The sequence below is a fragment of the Chanos chanos genome, chromosome 8 (assembly GCF_902362185.1).
Source record: "Chanos chanos chromosome 8, fChaCha1.1, whole genome shotgun sequence".
NCBI lineage: Eukaryota > Metazoa > Chordata > Actinopteri > Gonorynchiformes > Chanidae > Chanos > Chanos chanos.
In genome coordinates, this window is record NC_044502.1 from 26243881 (window position 1) to 26248433 (window position 4553).

The window sequence follows — 4553 nt, forward strand, 5'->3', positions numbered from 1 at the left end:
GTATTTTATTAAAATTAGCTAATGGGAAGAAAACGCTAGCCTTTAATACTAGCTAGCTAGATTGTTCGATTGCTCTTTAGATGACAACCTACGTTTGTGATTAGCTAAGTGAAAGATGGCAGCGAACTGGGAATCAATTATTCAGCATGTCATTTTGCTGCCTTTACTGTGGGGCGAGTTTGTATAAGCACAACATAATATTACAAACCTCAATCTTTGTAATGGTGGGCAGCCCCTTGCCAGTGGTCATCTTCCGGGGCAATAAGACGGTGTTTTTAAATGTAGTATGACTCAAAGGCTGGGTTGTTTCGTCCCAACAACTCAGTGGCTGGGCAAGATGATGTCAAATCTGGAGGACGAGAGGAGGGGAACTGTCCTTAACCACTAACCCAGTAGCTCGGTTGCAGAAAACAACCCAGAATGAGTTCCAATAACCCAATAAAATGATCAATAGCCTCAACCCAGCGTTTGGGTTGAAAAACAACCTAGCATTTTTTAGAGAGTACACATTGTTTTTAATATTTAAAGTGAAAATTTAAGAGAATATGCTATAAGAGCTTGATTTAAATGGAAATACATGTGTGCTGCCTGTCTCATTCTTCTGACAAATCCATATGATAGCACAACATTATATATCAAGTAATTATTTTTAATCTTTGTATTACGAGCAAAAGAATCTGAATTTAGTTAAACCGCTGTAGTGTCTCAACCTTCAGCCTTCTACATATTCATTGTCCCTCAGTCCCGCCGTAGCCAGGAAGCTTGAATCTGAAAATGTGACTTCGAAAGCACAAGTCTGAATTTTGACAGACTGAATTAAAAAAAAAAACAAGTTTGAAAGCTGAAGTTTGACAGTTCATGCAGTAGACGAGTCTACCTGAAGACACCCAAAGACTTCACTCATGTTCTGGGTCATTCTCTCGATTCAGTGGATACACCATTCCAGTATCCCATAAGGCCTAGCTAGCAGATCTTTGGAAACAAGGAAGTGAGAGGCTGAAAGACATGCAGGCTTGCTTTTGTGTGACAAAATAGAAACTTTTGTTCAGCTAATAGGGGTGTGCAAAAATATAGTTTTTTTTTTAACTAGTCTTTTTTTGACATTAGTCCAATTTGATATCGATCTGTAAAATTCATGGATTGATCTTTTGGGCTAACATACATTTTTTCCCCAATTTTCTAGGTTTATTTCCACAATGGTTAAATATAGCAAGAGAATTGAATAGATGGGCTCTGATATACAGTGCATTCGGAGAGTTTTCAAACCCTTTGAAGTTTTCCACCTTTTTTTCTTATTTTTCTGACTCATCTAAAAATGGATTCAATTCATTGTGGAAAACTTGAGAGGGTCTGAAAACCTTCCAAATGCACTGTAGCCTATTGTCGTATTAAAGGAAATTACTAGTCTCCTCTTGCTACAACAATGAAATAAAACAAATAGCCTTGCTATTGTTAAAGACATTAGCCTACATTAAATGTACGCCTCTTTGTATTCCAAGCCTGTCAAATTAAATAACTCAGAAACAGGCTAAATGAAGAAGCAGTTGGGTCTAAAATAAAATAATAGGTTGGTTGGTCCGAATTCCAAAACTGTGTTTGTCAAATTCCCACCTATTTGCGGCACGACTTCAATGCACCATCACTTGTTTTTTTAAAAAACTGGCCAAGAGATGTCTGCTTGGACATTTCGGAGTCATGGTAATATGCAGAGTCAAGCCAAAGCCTAGGGCTGTTGCTGTGGAGTGTGCGCTATAGGCTTTTGATCTTGCATAAGGGTTAGACACATGACCAAACACCCTGTGAATCTCTCATTGTTGTAACAGCGAGGCAAAACCAAACTTTTGCATAATATAAGTTTATATTCAAGTTGTTGTTTATATGATGTTTTGGCACATATCTTTATGTCTTTGTGAAACATGGCATGTGACTTTTAGACTTGCCCATTTCTATTTTCAGCTATTCTTTTCAGTCAGAATTCTTTTTCTGTGCTTTGAAAGAGACAGATTGATTTTGTTTTTAAGCAACTGTCCTCATGTGTTCTTCAAATAAAAAGACTTTGGCATACTGAAATTATAGATATACTGAAATTATCCAAAGTTTGAGTAATTATTTTATCAAGATTAGATTTGTACACAGCCTTTTGCATCCAACGTAAAGCTTCAGTGAGTCCCCTAAACTGAAGAAAAGAGTGAGGAAACGTACCGGAAGCACAAAAGAATTAAAACTCGAAACCTCAAAGCAAACACGATTCAGTTTCTCGATCTGTTCGAAAGAATCGATTCAATAAAATGAATTGAACTACCCACCACTATGGCTCAGGCAGCAAGACTTGGAAGGGCCCTCCAAGCAAGAACATCAGCATGAGCCAAATAATAGAAAAGCAATATAAAGTGCTGTCATTTCAAGAGACTAAACTAAATTTAGAAATAAAAAAACTGGAGTTGGAGAAAACAAAGTGAAAGCTGGAGCTACAGAGACTTGGGCATGAACCATAGATCTCATTGTAGCCCCGAAAGGTCAATAATTTATCGTATAATTTCAGAAATTTTCCCCTTTAATTGAATTATTTACACTATGTATATTAAAGTGCTTTTTATTTCACAGAATTTAAATGAGTTTAGTTGTATTTAAATGATTTCAGTTAAATTATATATCAAACAACTCATTGTTATCTGTCACGCCCTGGTCCCTCTGTCTCCTGTGTCCCCTTTTTTGTTTGTTCTCCGTCTGGTGTTGGGTCTGGGTTCTGTTTTCACTGTTTTCCTAGTAGACAGCACAAAGAGATAAAAGTAACAGATTCTCGTAGATCAGAAATTAGGGATGTCTCGAAGGTTTTTTGCCCCTGATCAGAGTCATTCAATATAGAGTATCTGCCGATACCAATTTCCGATCCGATATTTGTATTTTCCTAGGTAATACAGTTGCACAGTGCACATTTCAAGAATATTAACGTTATTAAAACCAATTCAATGTATATGCTTGACAACTGAATAGCAAATGCATTAAGAAAAATATTGCCTGTGGCCAAGTTGTTCCTTAATTTTTTTTATTACTTTTTTTATTCTACAAAATAACAAAGTAACCCTTCTTGTAACGCTCCGATAGAGCAGTGTCCAAAATGCAGTGTCGAAAGGGTAAGGCGTACTTTGGTAGTTATACCAGAAAGTATATGTAAGATTTTATTTAATCTTACAATAATTCAAGTGGTTAAATTGTCTGTCCGTTACATTGATATTTTTTCTGAAAGCCTCTTTTTTGTATGCTATCGTTATCAATTTTTAGCGTTAGTTAAAGTAATCACCAGCCCTCATTTCCCTCACATTTACTACACTTTTAGTACATTCGTGTACAATGCTAAAATTAAAATAATGTAGCAACATGGGTCTCATGGGCAGGGTCAGAGGGCCAAGGGCATAACCATGGTATAGACATTGGGGGGGTCCAAATGTTGTTTAAAGTGCATTTCCCACAATTCTGTGATATTTATATATGGAAATTCACACATTTAGGACATAGTTTTGAGGACTACATTTTGACCATTCGAATTCGCATTTAAAGGAATAGTCTGTGATTTCTCTGAGAAAATGGCTGCCCCTCCACTTTGTTTTGTTTCGGTCAGTTGCTTACTGTTTAGTGACTTCAAACACACCTACCAATTAGAATTATGCCTTTTCCAGGAGTAGTGAATAGGATAGCTTCCAAATGGGAAAAATTACATACCCAAAACTTGTTTATGTAAATATTGCGATTAAAACAACAACTAACGCTGTGCTTGAACAAATGACATATTATCCCTTTAACAAAAAATGTGCTATGGACTTTTAAGTAAGTCCAACTTAATTTGTAGTTTGCTGATTTGTCTCAAAATAAAAGCCTGTGTATTTACACTGGAAAGTCTAATGTGAATGAAATCATAGAATTGATTTTAATTACAACTACAGAGATGAAGGCTAAGTCTGTCCATTTACTTTCAAAAATCTTGTTGTGAATGAGATCATTGACTTGAACAGAGAGAATTAAACATACATGAAGTCCTCTGACATCTGTTATCAACCCAGTAGACACAAAACATAAATATATAAAATAGCTGCAAGCAGTGATTAACTGGGGCTAAGCAAAATAAGTATATGTAAAGGAACTGCAGCTACAGACAAGGCAGCAGGGGGCGGAAAGGTATCATCTAAATAAATGACCCAAAAACGTGGAGACTTTCATCATTTAACTCAACTAGGCTCTGACAGACTTGTTTCCTGTCCAACACATCTGATCTCTCTTGATGCACATGGCAAATGGCAATGTTGTTTAGCCAGGTTTGCATCATTGTTGTTCTCAGCCATGTCTTCAGACATCTCAAGGCAGGAACAACCATCAGCAGTCTCAAGACGACCTCAATTTGCTTGAAAAGATGTGGCACCTCTGGCACCATTGCCCGGAAAATGTCTGCTACCTCTGAGGAAGTTGTAAATGTGTAGTTGGCCTGGAACATTTTCAGCTGCTCTTCTAAAGCCATGATATTCAACTCTGGGTATTCATCTAGGACTGCATCAATCTTA